The sequence below is a fragment of the Miscanthus floridulus genome, chromosome 13 (genome assembly GCF_019320115.1).
Source record: "Miscanthus floridulus cultivar M001 chromosome 13, ASM1932011v1, whole genome shotgun sequence".
Classification (NCBI taxonomy): domain Eukaryota; kingdom Viridiplantae; phylum Streptophyta; class Magnoliopsida; order Poales; family Poaceae; genus Miscanthus; species Miscanthus floridulus.
This window is the reverse complement of record NC_089592.1, coordinates 54,040,957-54,060,466: the sequence shown is the minus strand read 5'-3', so window position 1 is coordinate 54,060,466 and position 19,510 is coordinate 54,040,957. Positions and strand designations below refer to the sequence as shown.

Here is a 19,510-nt window from a genome sequence, read left to right as displayed (position 1 = left end):
CAGTACACTGCTTGATGCTCAAATATCCTATGACCTTCCTGATAACATGACAGAGGTGGCATGTATCTCCAAGGAGTGCTCCGGTATGTACGCAAGGTCTGCAGGGCAACAGTCACTTCTCAAGACTTTTCTTTTTATAAAGGTTCTCAAGGCTTATAAAAAGATACAAGGTATATGACATGAACCAGCTAAAATAACGAATGTATTTTTGGTAGTCTAAATCCACTGCATTAATTAATTTTTGTAAGTCACTACAAACCAGGACAACTAATCCTTCAAGCACTGACAGATAGCAAGCAAATAAACAGACAGACACTCCCTTCTTAAAGTCGACAATCTGTCACTACCGGAAACACCTAATTTGCCGAGTGTCCTCACCTTTGCCGTGGGCACTGATTTCGGGCACTCGGCAAACATGGTGTTTGCCGAGTGTCCCACAACCGACACTCGGCAAAAATAAAACTCACGGCATAACAGTTTATACCGAGTGCCTACACTCGGCAAAAAATAGACACACGGCAACTTCATGTCTAGTAACACCGTCGATCTCCGTTATCCTATATGCCGAGTGCCAAAATACAACACTCGGCAAACACACATCGATACCGAGTATCACCTTTTGACACTCGGCAAATGCTGTTATATGCCGAGTGTCAGAATCTTACACTCGGCAAACATTTTTTTTTTGATTTTGCCCCCCCCCCCAAACTTTTTGTACTGTTGTATTACAATACCTGTTGCTCTCTGTTCAAGTAATGTACATTTCTGAGTTATTTTACTATATTTCATCAATTTATTTTAGTCAAATGAATTTTCGGTAATTTTTTGGATTTGAACTGCAAGTGCTTCGAATATCCGAAAAAAGTGAATAAAAAAATGATATTCTTTTCACTGAGTTTGTTTTGATACCGTATCCAAGGCCAGACCAGAAATCTCGAACATTGTGTTCGCGAAACATGAGCGGAAACGCGTGGCGGAAACGTCTGAAAATTCTATAAAAAACAAACGAAGTCTGAAAATCATGAAATTCGTCGAGTTGTCATGATATCATACGTGGAGGCTATGGTAAAAAATTGAGAGTGTTTCGGCAAAGTTGACACGTACGTTGCTTACAAATCGGATCATCTCCGGAGAAGTTTCTGAGATGTGAGAAAGATCCGGTAAGATGAGGAGACAATTTGAATGTCGATTTGGAGTTTCACTTCAAATTTTTTTGTATATATAATAGAGAACAAAGATCGCTTCTTGTGAATTTTTGGCAATTTTTCGAAGCCATTTCGTAATTTTAATTCTTTCGTCGCAATTATTGAATTTTATATGCGTGATATACAAACACAGGAAATAATAGTCCAATTTTTGTACAAGCTTGAAATATACATTTGTGAGTGCACCTAACAAAGTGTAATGCAAGTTCATTTCATGAAATTAGTGAAACATGAAATAGAGGAAAGTAATTAAGTAGAGGAAAGAAAAGGGTAGCATGAAATATAGAAATAAGTTTGCCGAGTGCTGCATAGATGGCACTCGGCAAACTGATGGAATTTTTTAAGGGAGAACAGGGATTTTTAAGTAGTTTACCGAGTGCGCCATCGGCCGACACTCGGCAAACTGATGGAATTTTTTTTAAAAACGTTGCCGAGTGTCGTATCGGGCCGACACTCGGCAAACAGGCCGCAAAATAGATAGGCCGCGGGCCGGCTCTGGCCATTTCTCCATTCCTCCCCACTCCACTCCCTCCCCACTCGCGCCGCCGTCGACCTCCCTCCCCTCGCGCCGCCGTCGAGCTCCCCCCCATGTGCCCTCCTCCCTCCCCACTCCATCGTGCTCCCCACGCCTGCCGCCGTCGAGCTCCCCCCCACGCGCCCCCCTCCCTCCCCACTCCGCGGCCCCCTCCCTCCCCACCCCGCCCGCCCGCCCGGCCGTCGACCTCCCCCCCGCCCGGCCGGTCTGCCACAGCCACCGGCTGGCCCATGCCCCTGTCCCCACCGCGAAACCGAGCGCGGGCGCGAGCACGCCCACGAAACCGCCCTAGGGTTGTGGAGAGAACCTTGAGACTTCGCCGTCGCCGCAGGAGCCCACCGCAGGATCCCACCGCTTCCCCCATTATCCGGTAAGCCCCATTGTATTCTCACTGCTTCTCATATTGTCCTGCTTAGACACCATCAAAGTGATTTCAAAAATAGCTGTTCATTTGAGGATGGAGATAGTTTATAAATTAGAGTTGATGGCTGATGAATGCTTGAATTGGTGTTAGCAGGTTGTCATGATTTGTGATTATTAGTCTGATTATGTTCCTACTGTCCTTGATATCCTTTTTTGAGTCAGATTTGCCTTTTGAAGTCTGATTGCTTAAAGTTTAATCTACAGTTGATTTGTAAATATCGTTTTGAAACCCAGAAGGGAGGAATGGACTAGATATTCCTCTTTTGAGCATGTCTTTCATTGTGTATGCGTGATCATGGGTGCGAGTCTTATGGTTGGCCAACTTTTGAAGGATGATTATTGGTAAATAAAGACAAAAATAAATACTCCCTCGCTCCCAGTCGAAATACAAAGTATCAAATGTTCAAAAAAATAAGGTATTTTGATCGTTCAACATTAACTATGCCTGTTTGCTTTTTTAAACCACATCCATGTATGACTTTTAGGTCCATCTTGAACAAAATGACTTCTATAATTGATAGCTGAAATCAATAACAAGTATGAATGTGTTTTAATTAAAAACTATGTGTTATTAGGAAATTAAACAACTTGACAACCAAACTAACTAGTGAGGAGTGAGTTAGTTTTTTAGCGAATATTATTTGATCCTACAATTGCTCAGGTATCTCGTATTTCAGGATGAAAAGGAGTACTAGGTACTACGGTCTATTTGGATCTTGCTAACTTTAGCATCCTATAGCATACATTAATACTCGATTCGTTTTAAATTATAAGTTATTTTAAATTTTATGAAGAGTCAAGCATCTCAAGTTTGATCTCTGAGAGTTGCTAAAATTAGTAGTAGAGCAGGTGCTAATTTTAAGTTTTTTAGAAGCAGACGGGACCTTAAGTGGATCCAAGGAGGCCATCTATGCGATAGCCCAACACGTAACAGATTCGCAAGGTGTGAGCCACAGCTGTTAACTAGTGCCTGACACCCCATATTTTGAAAATTTGTAGGCTGATTTTTTCATTAGCAATCTTCCTAGTTGTAGCATGCCTATGAATATAGTCATATGTCTGTCTTTACAAAGCTCACTTGGTGGACTAGCAGCTGTTCTCTTGGCCATTTAGTGTGTGTGTGTGTTGTTTATCTTAAAATAAAATCCTGTGGATTTTCCATTTGAGCTAGTTGTTGGTGACACACTACTGGTGCCATCCAATGAGGATAGATGCGCAAGGTCAATCCTGTTATAGATGTGGAGAAAAAGATGCTAACTAGATCATATCCTGGTGAAGTGAAGGAGAATAAAGCCATTTGAGGCTATAGTGCAGTTGCAGTTGCAATGGCAAGCATGAGATGACACCACTCAGGCTAAAGAGAGATCTGCTTTACTGCTAGCTGTTACAGCCTCACTTTCTCTTCTTGTGTGGTAAGGGTAGAAGCCAAAGCATGCTGTCACTTGCAAGCTGTGCGTGATGCCCAGCATCAGCAGTAGCATTAGTGGATTGAATAAGGGCAAAGGAAGAGAAGGGCTAGAGTCATGAATATACGGGAGAGACATTCCTATAACTAACCACTTTGTTGTTACCAGGACCAAGATCTTTTCACTGAAAACTGAATTTTGCCTTTTCACTGAAGACTGAATCTTGATCATCTAGTTCCAAGTGTATATGCAACTATGCATGTATTATGCCTGCTAACTTTGATTGTTTTGCAAAAATTATGGGGGTGTACATATGCAAATGGACACAGCTCTGCCTTTCTAGAGTTCAATTCTCCTGATGCAAATTCGACATAGATAGTACTGGTGGCCGGTCTTATTCTAGTATTTTATTTTGGAGTGAGTGAGGATGCCAGTATATTAATTATATTCTAGCTACTACTTTGACCAATTGCTCTACTCACGCATTTCCTTGTTGTGCAGGCTGCAGTAGGTCCTCCCTTCTTCCGACCAGCAGCAACAACAAAAGGTTCAGATTTGAGCCGCCAGTCGCTGCAAGCCTCAACACCACCACCTGGCCCACTGCACTGGTATACATTGAGGCCGTTGAAATTCTTCTGCAGTAATATTTTATTTATTTATTTATTTCCGCATCATATTATATATAAACTACATTACTAAGTAGAAGTACGTGTAAGGGAGCATATATAGAGAGAGGTCTACATATGGTAGTGCAATCATCCCCTGGTGTTTCTTTTTTGGGTCTGAACAGTACATGTGACCTAGTCAGGTAGTATGTTTCTGTTGAAACCAAGAAAGTGCACCTCCATGAGACGTGAACTGCCCATCAATAATGAGCCATGTACAAACGTTGCTGGCTGTGCAGGATATATATATATAGATATAGCCTAAGCTAAGTGCATTATAAAGTAAGAGATTGAAGATTTAATTTGCTGGTGCTGCGATCATGTTTGAAAACGGAAACGTATAGTAGAGAGTACGTATGTTTTTCTACCGTTTCAAGCTAGTCAATAATGCGCCGTAACAATGACAATCTATCGCTGCTAAAGTAGCCAATCGTATCATGAGGATTTATTAGTCTTGTATACGATTTCAGTAACCTAATGATGATGAACGAGGACGCAGTCTACTTTGTATGACACTAACTAGCTGATAGAAGGTAACTCTAGAATAGTGCTAGATCAAACAATTTTTAGTTTGACTGATAGAAGGTATATATATTACAAGATTGCCATGTCCGGCTGCTGACTGGGCTCAATTGGAAGCTGACAAGTGATGTGGTGGTCCATGATTGGATGAACATGCTGACTGGATAGGAGTTTTGGCTTACAGTGACTTAGGTCAAAGGCAAAGTCTAGCTTGCTGTCGGTGGTTAAATTCATACATGTTGATACTATTTCTTATAAATTCGGTTAAATATAAGATATTTTAAATTTGAACAGACTTATTCTTTTAGGGAGGACTGAAGCTTCTGGCTGTTTGTTGGTGTTCCGTGGACCTTGTAGCGGTTGAGGCTTCTCCTGTTTGCGGGACAGCGAGGTGAGGCATAAAACACCCCTCTTTTCTGTATCATGCATGTTTGTAGAGCACGTAACCCGGTTAGGCGTCTCCCGTTCGAAAGAGATACGGTTAGAAATATGCAGCTCTTTGCATGTCGATAACCGTATCTTTTTCGAATTGTCCACTGTTTTTTGGACAGCCCTAGGATGCGTAGATGGGGTTAGTCTCCGTGGTCTACTCCGTTCCGAGGCAGAGTTTCAGCAGCATCTCCCTGTTGTTCTCTGAATACACAATCTCCCTACCGGGACGTGTATTTGGAGAACAACGGGGAGGTGCTGCCGAAATTCTGTCTCGGATCGGAGTAGACCATGGAGACTAACCCCAGCTACGCATCCTCGGGTGGGATTAGGACCTATCCTGACCTATTAGATGGTAGGAACATCGTGTACATGCAATTGATTCTTAATGTCTCGCTGGTATATGTCAGAGGATGGATGACCGTGAGTGGATGTACACGGGCCGCCCAAGTCAGCGTGCTTTGACTGATGAATGGATTGAGAAGACGGAGGCTTTCATAGATAGAGCATTTGCCCTAGTTCCAGGAGCGTCAGCCATTTGGTGTCCGTGCAGTAGATGTGCAAACAGGCGTCGGCAACCAAAGGATGTCATGTCTACTCATCTTTGCAAGAATGGATTCACGGCAGATTATACTCGGTGGATCTACCACGGTGAAGCCGATCGGATGAGAGAGGAGGTCGTGAGAGCACGCGTCGAAGATTTCAATGCTGATGCCGGGGTAGGTGACTGGCTAAATGACTTTCACGAAGCACACGTAGGTGAAGAAGGTGGGGAGGAGGAGCCAGAGGCAACCGCAAAGGCGTATTATGACATGTTGTCTTCGGCACAGAAACCCCTTCACGGCCACACAAAGGTTTCTCAACTGGATGCCATTGGACGGGTAATGGCCTTAAAGGCTCAGTTTAGCATGAGTCGAGATTGTTACGATGCTATGTTGGCAGTTATTGGCAGCTTGCTTCCAGAAGCTCACATTATGCCAAAGAGCATGTACGAGTCACAGAAACTCCTTCGTGCACTCAAGATGCCATATGAGCAGATACATGCTTGTCCGAAGGGGTGCGTCCTATTTAGGAAAGGACACAAGAAAGCAAAGTACTGTCCAAAGTGTCAATCCTCTAGGTACCTGGAGGTAGAGTCTGGTGATGGTCAGAAGAGGCAGCTTGAGATCCCCGTGAAGATCTTACGGTACCTTCCATTCTTACCGAGGATCCAACGGCTATACATGATCGAGGAAACCGCAAAACAGATGACGTGGCACAAAAATGGCACTCGATACAGTCCTGAGAAGATGGTACATCCATCCGATGGTGAAGCATGGACCCACTTTGATGGGATTCATCATGAGAAAGCTCTTGAGGCTCGTAATGTACGTGTTGCGCTAGCAACAGATGGGTTCAATCCTTATGGACTGATGGCTGCCCCATACACTTGCTGGCCAATCTTCGTTATCCCCCTCAATCTCCCCCCCGGTGTCGTGTTTCGATGACAGAATATATTCTTGTCATTGATAATTCCTGGGCACCCGGGGAGTAAGATGGGTGTGTTCATGGAGCCTCTGATTGATGAGCTGGTCCGTGCTTGGGAGGAAGGGGTGTTGACATATGACCGAGCTACGAAGAGGAACTTCAGAATGCATGTCTGGTACCACTACTCCCTGCACGACTTCTTGGCGTATGGGATATTCTACGCCTGGTGTGTTCACGGGAGGTTCCCATGCCCATTATGCAAGACAGCTGTGGAGTTCATTTGGTTGAAGAAGGGTGGCAAGTATTCTTCGTTCGACAAGCATCGACAGTTCCTCCCTGTTGAGCATGCATTCAGACGAGACATCAAGAACTTTACGAAAGGTGTGGTAGTGACAGACCCCGCACCGCAGATCATGACAGGTGCCGAGGTTCGTGCTCAGATAGATGCTCTCGTCGTCAACCCACAAGGCAATGGTTTTGTGGGATATGGTCGTCAACATATGTGGACTCATAAGTCGGGCTTGGAGAGACTCCTCTATTATGATGACCTCCTTCTTCCACATAACATTGATGTGATGCACACTGAAAAGAATGTGGCCGAGGCACTTTGGGGAACACTCATGGACACTGAAAAGTCAAAGGACAACGTTAAGGCTAGAGTGGACCTAGCAACGTTATGCGATAGACCAAAGCAAGAAATGAAGCCTCCTAGAGGCGGCAAGACATGGAGCAAGCCTAAGGCCGATTTTGTCTTGACCAGGCCCCAAAGGAGGCAAGTTCTTGAATGGATGCAAACGTTGATGTTCCCTGATGGGTATGCAGCGAATCTGAGGAGGGGAGTGAACGTATCTACTCTGCGAGTCAAAGGGATGAAGAGCCATGACTTCCACATATGGATTGAGCGGCTTCTTCCGGCGATGGTTCGTGGCTATGTCCCTAAGCATGTCTGGCTAGTGTTGGCAGAGTTGAGCTATTTCTTTCGCCAGCTTTGTGCCAAGGAGTTGTCTCGAAAAGTGGTTGAGGACTTGGAAAGCATGGCGCCGGTGCTTCTCTGTAAGTTGGAGAAGATATTTCCACCCGGCTTCTTTGTTCCGATGCAGCATTTGATCTTGCACCTCCCGTATGAGGCACGAATGGGGGGGCCCGTGCAGGGCCGTTGGTGCTATCCAATCGAGAGATGTCTAAAGGTTGTTCGAAGTAAATGTAAGAATAAAGGCAAAATTGAGGCTTCCGTTGCAGAGGCATACATTCTGGAGGAGGTGTCAAACTTCACAACAAGTTACTATAGTGACAACCTTCCCAGCGTGCATAATCCACCCCCTCGCTACAATGCGGGCGAAAATGAATCGAACCTCAGCCTTTTCCGAGGGCATCTTGGAAGTGCAAGTGATTGGAAACCCAAGACATTGAGACATGAAGAGTGGCGCACTATCATGCACTATGTGTTGACCAACCTTCCCGAAGTGGAGCCGTACATGCAGTAAGTTGTCTTCGAGGAAGTGAAGATCGACAAAGACCTCACAAGAACCTTGACGCTGACCAAAGAGCAATACATGCTGGTAAATACTGTTTCTTCCTGAGATTAAGTACACTTACTGTGTTCTTATATGACAAATGCATGTTGACGTGTAGGTGCCTCCAATTTGGGTGGCCGGTAAAGGCGAGTGCTGGAGGAAAATGGTGGACAAGTGGTGCTCCCCGGAGTGGTCGGAGACACACGCCGCTTGTCGGGAGCGGCGTTTGATGATGACAGGTGCACCACACCATCAGGGGAACCTTACCCTTGCCGAGTACGCGGAGAGATGGGTACGTGACTTCATTTATGTATTCCAACGCTTGCTTCTGCATAGTTTCTAATGATCTTACTGTTTGTTTCACAGTTGGCGTCACATGGTGGTGCACCTTGCTCCCAGGTGAAGGCATGGGCTATGGACCACAAGGGCAAGGCGACGTCCGCCGTCGACTTCAACCCGGAGGACCCCCCCTCGGCGTACAGCAATCCCTCCATCCAAAGCCGTCTCACCGAGTACACAACGGCGGCCAAGGCGGTCCATGGGCCGGAGTACGATCCGAGCACCCAGGATTTCGAAGGTGACCTTGTCATGAGGGTGGGAGGAGGCAAGAAGCATGGCAGGTACTGGCTTGGCGACAGCGTCGTCGACACGGCCACTACCCCCACTCTCTCCCAGATCCGAGCAAGCGACACGGGCCAGAGGCCGCCCATACGCCCACGGCCGACCAGTACACAGCACGCCATGCAGACTTTGCAGGTTATTACTCTTTTATTCGTCGTTCATTGTTTCTTACATACCTTTGACTTCCATTGTAACAGTGGGGTGAAAATTTGTAGGCCGAGCTTGAAGAAGAGAGGAGGCAGAGAATAGCTTTGGAGGCGAAGATTGACGCTGATCGGCAGAGGCAGGAGCACATGTTTCAGTGGATGCAAAATCTTGGCGCGAAGATGGGTGAACCTCTGCCACAAGCGCTATTCCTTCCTCCTCGTCGTCCTGAAGACACTCCTGTGAGTACATCTATCCTCAGTGCCGATTAGTCTTTAGCAATGGGAATGATGGGGTGATTTGCATCAAAGGTTACTCAGCTTGTTAATTTGCGGTTTGCAGAGCTGCTAGTTCACTTCTGCCCCTTTTGCTTACCTTGGTTTGGGTGTTGTTCCGTGTTCGCTGCAGCAGCTCTTGCTGCTTTACCTCTTAACATGTACAACTGTAGATAAAACTTGAAAAGTCACACTAATTAAGGATTGGAGCTTTATCGCCTGCTACCTGCATACATTTGTCTTCGTTTGGCCTTCTAGGCTTCTACCTCGTCTCGCTTAATTTGGTTGCGTGTACTGATGGAACCACTGGGGGATCTGGAGTAGGTCTGGGTTACGGCCTATGCCGAAGAGCTTCAGCAGCTCTAGATTTTAAAAACAGTTTCAGTTCATAAAATCCAGCCAAACGTTTTTTTTATCGGAATCCTGCCAAACGTCTTGCCTCCACGTAATCCAGATCCAAAAAACTGAATTTAGAGGTCAAATCCATGAATTAAATGGATCTCCTCACGGAGTATGGCCGGAGTCTGCCTAGAAGTGCCTCACAGAGTTACAGATTGTTCACACCTGCCTAGAAGTGCGTCCATCCAGATATGTGTGTAATCTGTAGCCAATGGATCGTTATCGATCCGGCAGTGTGTGTAGACTAAACTACAAGCTCATGCAGAAAACGTGGACCATGGACAGTGAACAGTGAGCACAGGCACAGATCGAGCCCCGTCCATGTGCCGCTGAGGGCTAGCTGCCCGCAACGCAACGGCCGGAATTCACGGGAGTGCACGGCACGCACGTCGTGGTGCAGTGCGCTACGTATGGCAAGTAGAGCGAGGCTGGAGCTAGCGCTGTTATTCTTATTCATTTGCACCTGTGTCAGGCATGTTCGTCACCCATCTGTTGGTTCTGTAACTTCTACTGGGCAGTTGGGCTGGGAAAGTGAGCTTCCAGCGCTGTCACCTGCATCGGCGAAGGAGGATTGGAAGATGGAAACCAGATCAGTTTGTCTCTCCTTCCGTTTTTTATCTGGAGCAAACACGCAAGTGGGTCGCACAGTTGCAATGATCGGATCTGCCTTGGGCACGCAGCCAATCATCAGCAGCGCATGGGAAACTAGACTTGTCACTGCTATGGACATGGAACGGGAGCAAGAAAACCATATTCTTGGTGCAGTTGTTTGTTCGCTTCTCCTTTCAGATCTAAGGCCACTTAGTAGTTTCAGTGCAAGTAGACGCTTGGTCTGGATGGCTGGATTAGTTTATACCGATCATGATCATGTTGCATGTTCCTGTCTACCGTTGTTTTTTCCCACCCTGTGCTGAGGACCTTGTGAATCCATTTTTTAATATCGTCAGTAAACAGGAATCTCTCTTGCAGCGACCACTTGTTCATAACGTAGAGTACGTAGCAGTCAGTAGTCGCCCTACTAGATGCTAGCCTAGCTAGGACTAGGTAGGTACTCCTCCTACTGGCTACAAACGTAGTACAGCGGAGCAATTGCGTTTTACCAGCCAAGCCATTCATATCATTTTTGTCACCCAAAAGTAGCCCTGTCATTCTACAACTTTCAACCTCTTAATTAATACAAGCTACTCAATGTTATCTTCACTATTATAAACGTAATTAATTACTATTTTCAGTATAAAATCGTGAAATTAGCAACGGAAAAAAGTTACTATTGAAGTTCATTCACTATGACAGATCTAATCATGAGTCCATGACAAGATCGTGCTGATATGCATGACAGACGTCTCTAAGGAGACTAAAAGTTTCTTCTGACAGATCAATGGAAGTTTAACCAATCGATTAGCTTCTCCAGAGAATTAATCTTATCTATTCTTTGTGTAGGGTCAATCGGCGGCATCAAACGATGTACCTCAAGACCAACCGCAGCAGTCGCCGTGGTCTCATTGGTGATTTGCTTCTTTTCATGTGTTGAACTTATTCCTTGTGTTGTACTTATGCTTGTAATGCACTTGTGGTGGATACTTTAAACTCGAACCTTATGTTGGTATTGTGGTATGACATTTGTGTACCATTGTGGATTATTGTGACATATGTGATATGTGGTGTGTGGAGATGATATATATATGTGATATCTGTGCTGTGAAACATATCTGTGTGTGATATATATATATATATATATATATATATATATATATATATATATATATATATATATATGCTGTGAAATGTAATGCAAAAACAAAAAAAAAATCAGATTTCTGAGGCTTTGCCGAGTGTTATGACCAAGACATTCGGCAAAGCAAACACAATTTGCCGAGTGTTATCACCAAGAAACTCGGCGAAAAGCTATTTTTAAAAAAAACCAAATACTGTTTGAAAAATGTTTACCGAGTGTCTTACAGTGCCACACTCGGCATATGTTTATCATTTGCCGAGTGCAACACTCGGCGAAAAGGATTTTTAAAAAAACCAAATACTGTTTGAAAAATGTTTGCCGAGTGTCTTACAGTGCCACACTCGGCATATGTTTATCATTTGCCGAGCGCAGCACTCGGCGAAAAGGAATTCTAAAAACCAAAAAATATTTTTAAAAAAATAATTGCCGAGTGCCTTGCCGTTTGACACTCGGCGAAGTAACTGTTAACGGCGGGTCCGGCGTTACGACCGTTTACTTTCGCCGAGAGCTAAACTGCACACAGGCAAAATGTTTGCCGAGTGCCCGATAAATGGCACTCGGCAAAGTTGGCTTTACCGGTACTATTTATGGCGAGTGCTATTCGCCGAGTGTGGCACTCGGCGACCAATTTGCCTGAGTGTTTTACGTAGTTTGCCGAGTGTTTCGGGTACTCGGCAAACTCAAGGAGTCCGGTAGTGTGTACCACTTATTGTATTGGCAACATTCTGCGTTTAGCTGCCAAGTCCTTTTGCATTTTTTAGAAAAAAATAATGAAATATTACCTTTCTCACTTGCAGTTATTTGAAGTGTATCAACTGTAATGATTCCATCTGTTAATGGAAGCAGCTCAAGTTTGGCAGTGGTGCTTGAACGTGCAGGAACACACCTGTTAGCCACATTCACCACAGCTAAATGTTATTCGACGGTGTTTTGGAATATAAGTAGCTCAATCTCGAGTTGACTCTCTTAAGTAAACGAAAACAGGGAAGGGTCAATACCCTAGGGGCACTGCACTCTGCAACCACAGATGAGTACAGCCTGAAGCATTACTCATTCTGTTTCCTCCATTGTCACCTTCTTTTGGAGATCGAGCTAGGACAGAATTCAATCCTTGAAAGCCGATTCCATGTTTTCCCAATCCAGATCTTTTTTCTGACTGATTAACACCATCAAAAGAACCATTTGGGGTGTCTGGATCTGGGTTTTAGGATACAACTGAAGAAGAACCAGATGCTTCAGGAGTAATGACAGTTAACGTAAGGTTTTTTTATGTCATATTAGTAGCTTCGAGTGTTAATACCTGGAAGGAAATGAAATATCATAGTCAAGGTGATAAATGGAGAATTTCTGTAACATAATTGAAGAGATACTGCAATAACCTGCACAGGGAGTTGAGGAACTCGAGCACCCAGACTTGGATTTCATAAAGACAGTTCAGATGATACAGACATCATAAGATCGCTAGCTGCAGAGGGTCGCCAGCTTGTTGCTTGCTTGAAAAAAAGTTTCGATTCTACAAAGATAAAAGGGCTGAATCAGAACTTTCCACTCCATTCCTGTTTCACAGAATCTATTTGTTTTGTCAAATAATTGACCAACCCTTGGTATATGATTATTTAAAGTAGATTCAGTCATTGTTGGGAGTGACAAAGCCAGAGGTGCATGACTGTTGGTCTTCCGTTCCCTTGAGGACATGATTGCTGGCTTGAGATCGAATAAAAGAGTGCTCCTCGCCCCTCCTAGAAAAATAACAAATAATGTAGAAATTTAAAACAATTGTCACATCCTTTAATACAAGCACACAACACTAAAGTGAATCTTGGATACGGAAACAAAAAATTTGTGGTAAAATGTGTCCAAAACATGTTGCAATATTTTGTTTACTTATTTTGCATCTGAAGCTGCTAAGTTTGACATTTTCAAAGGGTAATAAATTTCTTATGGCTGAAATTATGTCATGATTCAAGTTTACATAAAGCTGCAATAGCAGGTAGATCATGAGCAGAATCAATGAGAAAAGTAGTATATACCTGAGTGCTAGATTTGGTAAGTTGTGATCATGCCCAACCTCAATACTAGCAATTGGTAATGACAAAGGGGCACCTCCTTTGGATGGCTCCTCAAATACGATAGTAATTGCATCAATGAACACAACTATATCTTTCACATGAATAGGAGAAATGTTCTGCAACAGGAATTCATGGTATAAACATTATCTTTGGAACATTAGTTTAGGAAATGAAAAATGAATGGATGCTTTGATATATCTGACAAACCTTTACTGAGACACAGAGAAGATTTTCCTAAGTACATTTTGCAGCAAAAGAATGAACCTCGATCGGTTGAATGATTTCAACTTTTCTCCGCCATCTTTTTCCCAGTAGATACACACCTTGTAGACCACAACGTACAGAATACCGTTCAGGTTCCAAAGGAACTCCTCTAAATGAAAGCTGCCCATCATTAATAATAGCAGGGGTTTTTGCAGGTTTTTCATGCATAAATTCTTGACTTTCAGATATTGGTGGTGGTTTTACATTATTCAGTGTCTGAACAGAAGAGGGTGAAGGCATAGAGTAGCTTCTAAAGTTAAATATTTGAGACCCAGGAGCAGAATAAGAGTTGTGTGATACACTTGTATTGAGAGTAGGGGGTGCTAAAGAACGAGGCGGTAATGTACGATCTAAAGGGAGCACCCAACTAAGCAGCTCCCGACATGGATCATCATTACTGTCAGAAAGTCCATCCACAAGATTATCAAGCATATAATTAATTGGTGTACTTTTCTCAAACTGAAGAACTTCAAGCACAGGATCTTCCAGTTTTTTAACCCCAACATTCACATGCAAAACCATCTGCATCCTTCCACCAGAGAAAATGATTGCTGAATCAGCATGCATTTAAACCACAGAGAATTGCAACAAACTACATGGCTGAATAGTTAATGAAATAGTAACACCACAAACTTCTTATAACAATTACCTTTTTACAAAAAAAAGTCATTCTTTTCTCTGCGGCTAATATATTAATGTATTCTGTAGTTACATAGAAGGATTCACATGGATTTTATGAAAATTAATTAATTAATTGAGTAGATTTCAGAAAATTACATTAAGGCTGCAAAAAAAATCACAAAACTACAAGAATTAATTTCACAAACGTACACTTATTTTGACATTCTATATTGATAAACTAACCTTTTTAATAATAAACATTGCAAAACCAAACTTCTATTATGATACTGCATTGCATTAAGTACACATTACTTGTTTCATGTCGCAGATTACACATTTCAAGTTTCAAGCCCAAATGAAAATGCAGTTTCACGATATGGAATGGCAATAGATGCGAGTTCTGCAATATGAAATGAAAAAAAGAAGTACACAGCTGTGAAATAAATTCTAATTTCTAAGTGCAGTTTTTTTATATGCATGCAAATAGAACTGTATTGCAAAATTGGTTACAAGAAGTGTAATGTAGCTTTCTGAAATTTACTTTAATTAATTATAGAAGGCAATGTGATATTTAAAAGTTTTCAGGACACATCAGTAGCTATTTCCAATCTACAATAGCACTGGGTGCCAAGTTCTTTACATAGATGCCCTTATTAAGTGAAAAGATATATATATATATATATATACTTCGCCGCAGTTAGGAAAGCCATTTAGAGGAAATGTTGCCTAAAGAAACAAAAAGGACAATAGTCAAAATCTAAATGAACTTGGTAATTAACAATGCGTTGAATTTGAGTTAGTAGCAGATCTGAGTCGATTTTCAGGTAGGTGCCTGATGCCTGGATAAGCTTAGGTTGAAGCACAAAGCTTGCAGTTGTTTATGCAATGCCCATCAACACCCAGTGGTCATGCACTGCTAAGAAGTTGTAGTACATGATGGTGAATTTTTTATTTGTTAGTCTTTTTTTTTGAAAGTTTTTCACAAATAGATCCCTTAGCGGAAAGAATTCAGAAAATGAATCCTAGCTCGGCGCCACTCCTGAACTCGATGCGAACATGGCGGCATGCATCTCGGCGCCGGCGACTCTGGCGCCGAGCTCCATGCAAAAGCCTAACTTTTTACTATTTAGCAGCAGCCGTTTGCATGCATTACCCAGACCTAGTGGTCCATGATGATGAACGAAAGGCCCGAGTGTACATTCGTACGCGAGGTCACAAGACGCACAGGGAAAAAGGGCTGTGGCTATGGCCTGGTGCATCATGCAGCGGCGGCAGACACGGTGCAGGGGCAGATAAACGGTCTGTTCGCTGGTTGGTTTCTGAGCTGGTTTGGGCTGGCTGGTGCTGATTTATTGTGAGAGGAAAACACTGTTGGCTGACTGGTTTGGGCTGGCTGGAACCAACAAGCGAACAGGCTGAAAGTGAGCAGCTGATAGATGAGACATATGCATACTGTGGTCCTGTTTAGATCCTACCAAAAACAAAAAATTTTCAAAATTTTTCGTCACATCAAATCTTGCGGCACATATATAGAGTATTAAATGTAGATAAAAAGAATAACTAATTACATAGTTTGCCTGTAATTGACGAGACGAATCTTTTAAGCCTAAATAGTCCATAATTAAAATATTTTTTTGGTCAAATACAAACGAAAGTGCTACAGTAGAACAAAACCAAAAAATTCGGAACTAAAGGCGCCCTGTATCTGATGTTGGTTTGGGGAAAGGAAGCGAACAGAAGAGAGAAGAGACTGGACATGCGCACACGCAAGTTAAGCAGCCTGCTTGACTGTGCTACTTGTAGCTGTTTGTTCTGCGCTGTCCATCACAGCCCATGTGATAGGTGGTGTTACTTTTAGTTGCGTACCCGCCTACAGTGCATATCATGGCCTCTTCGCTACAGTGCGCAGCATGGCCTCTTGCTACAGCACAGCAGGCAGTGTACAGCAGCGGCCATGCTCGTCACGTCCCATGGTCCTGCCGACGGATGACAGGTGCAACATGAAAAAAAAAATCATTTTTAAAAATCTAGACGGATGACAAATTTGTCATTTGAAGTTATTTAGTGTTTCATATTTTGATTTTTTTTTCAAACAATCTAAAATGAATATGGACCCTGAAACAAAGCTATAGTTCTCGAAACTTTGCGGCTTAAATTTTTTCATTTAAAATAATTTAGAGAATCAAATATCCATTACAAGATTCGCTAAATTTAATAAAAATGACGATATTATTCCTATTCATGGGAGTGTAGGGTGAAATAGTAGAGGCTCACGCGACCCCGCATTTCTCTGCCCAGTTCCGTTGGGTTAAATGGGAACGGATGAAGGGAAGTCAAGAGGAGCCTGATGACTGTCTGAGCGCCTGAGGAACTTGGAAAAACTGCGGTTCCAAGGTTGCAGTCAAAGTATGAACAGTGGAGACTAAAGAGAGGCACCTAGTAGCTCTTACTACTAGCAGTCAGAGATATGCATGCATGCAAGCATAGAAGCCATGCCGTCATTACCACTGTCCTAACCAATAGTATATTGTCGGATGAAGCATGGTGATTACTGTTCTGTATTAGTTGCAGGCTCTGAGCAGAAAGTTATAAAGTACTAAAGCCATGGAGCAGACGGGCAACCGGAGCTTTGAGCGGAATCCACAAATGTGACAAACTATCACAGGCGGAGGAATCCGACAGCGGAAAAGAGAAATCCAGAACTGAGCAGCTCAGCACGCTCACAAGATATTACAGGCACTGACAGGAACAGAGGTCTATTTGCCTGGTTAGTTTTCTGGGCTAGTTTAAGCTGGCTGATGCTGATTTATTGTAAAAAAAATACTATTAACTGATTGGTTTGGGCTAGCTGAAACCAACCAGCGAACAGACTGGTCCCTCAGTTCACTTGATATTACAGGGAAACATAACACTCGAATCACCACTGCGTAATACTAGGAGAAAGAAGAATGGAGAAACAGGGAAAATCATTCTGCACGGGTACTGTGCAGGGTATGGACGGTCACAATCACGCGTACTGTAGCAGATTTCATTCAGGCCTGGTACCTCGCGCTCCCGTCCCATGAAGGCGCACGACTCGGCACGGGCCCTCGTGATGGAGAATCCATATCAACACATCGCCAGAGACAGCACCGTCCAATCACACGTCGTAAGGTGCACAGCTACTGAAGTAGGACGGCACATGGTAGCGAGCGGGCCCACGGCTTGTCCTCTTTGATCAGAGGCTTGCGCCAGTAAGAACGGCGCCGAGCTCAGCGTCGGTGCCAGCGGCACCGAGACGTGTTAGCTCGGCGTTAGTATCAATGGCGCTAAGCTAAAAGTCTATTTTCTAAATTTTTTCTGTTAGAGATCTATTTATGAGAAATTTTAAAAAAAAAAGGTCTAAAATATAAAAAATTCGGTACATGATGTCACACAGCAATTAAAAGGGACCCTTCAAGACATACCACTGTCTCCATTCTGCAGAGAATAACACTTCACAGTATGGGCTTGTTTAGATTCTAAAAAATTTTACGCAGTACTCGTCACATCGAATCTTACGGCATATGCATGGAGTACTAAATGTAGACGAAAAAAAAACTAATTGCACAGTTGGGTAAAAAATCACGAGACGAAACTTTTGAACCTAATTAGTCCATAATTAAACACTAATTACCAAATACAAACGAAAATACTACCGTAGCAAAAAATCCAAAAAATTTGGATCTAAACGGGGCCTGTCTCGAGCGACTCCCCCAGATGTGATACCATCAAAAATCCCTTTATCCGAAATGGTATTGTAAACATTACTCCTTGAGGTCTTACTATTTCCCTGGTTATGTCCTCTGCCGTCGTAGTTGCAGTTACTCTTTTCTTCGACCAGAGAGGTTCGTCTGACTCTGCAATTCGGACAAAAAAATTGGATTCTCTGAATCTTTGCAACATATGTTCTATTTGCTGCTTATGATCTTCCATCTGAAGGAGAGATTGAGTCTCCAAAATATCATGTTCTGAAGGACAGCCTTCACCATTGAGTTCAACATCCTCATAGCCACTTTCTCCATCTTCTCCACTATCATGACCATTTGCACTGACAGGGCTAGATTTACTTGTAGAGTTTTGCAAAGAATTTCCATTCTTAGACATCACTGCAGCAATTCTAAAGGGGGATATAACCTGCGTATCTTGCTTAGAAGCTGACAGGCACGCTAGTATATGAACCTGCTCGCCTGATAACTGAACCAAGTCAATTCCAGAAAATACGTAACAAGATGCAATAGAACCAGAGTGTTTAACTAAAGTCACAACGAAAACACATTTACCAGGAAAAAGGAAGGAACGGTCCAGAGCCTGCAACTGTACCATTTCTGAAATATCATTCCAACTTCCAGGAAGTGCCTCTGTAAGCAAATTGTAGATGTTACTAACTAGCAGAGATAATAAATGCTTTTACTAACATCAAGTGTTCAGCGGATAATAAATGGTTGGCTGACACTTTCAATCTAAAACTAAGTTATGGTCAATAAGTTGATAGTAAAGAAAAAAAAGGCTGTATAACCTTACTTATGCAATGCAGATCAAGGATGAGGATAAGGAGTGATCACTTGGTTCATGAAAGATAAGTTCCGTCTGATGAATACAAAACATGAAGTGTTTATGATATATAACAAAAATGAGACAAGTCAAAGGCACTCAACTGTATGGAATTGTGATCCACCCTTCATCCTCCGCGACATCAGTATGTGTCCACGGCGGGACCGGACTTTTCGAATCTAGAGATGAAGGATCTCTGCTGATATTCCCGGACCATTATTAGCATCTCCATCTTCACTGCATGCAGGCGTAGGAGGGCTGGTGTGGATCATCTGCGATGAGACCCCCCAGTGTCATAGTTGGCTTTTGTAAGGAATCACCGTGATCATCTTGCTCTGAAATTCTTGGCAACTCAGGTGCCGCAGGCTGCAAAGTTCGGTACAGGAAATTCATTTGTCAGTACTACTCGAGTTACTTCCTGCAGAGCAAATAGATGGCTGAGGGGTAAACGGACAACATCCACACCTTATTTGGGTAATTTGCAATTCAACATCACATGAAAACAGAGAACATTTTTAACACAGCGTATTGAAGACCAGGACAGAATAGGCAATAACCGGATCATGGGTTGGACTAGGCTAACACAAGGCAGCAGCACCAAAACCACAAATAACTGATCAGAATAAAGATAAAGAATGAAAAAT

At 43.2% G+C, this 19,510-nt stretch overlaps 1 pseudogene; it reads right to left on the bottom strand.

Moving 5' to 3' along the window:
- Window positions 1-27: 27 nt before the first annotated feature.
- On the bottom strand, window positions 28-19,259 carry LOC136499835 (uncharacterized; annotated as a pseudogene).
- Between the last annotated feature and the right edge of the window lie 251 nt (window positions 19,260-19,510).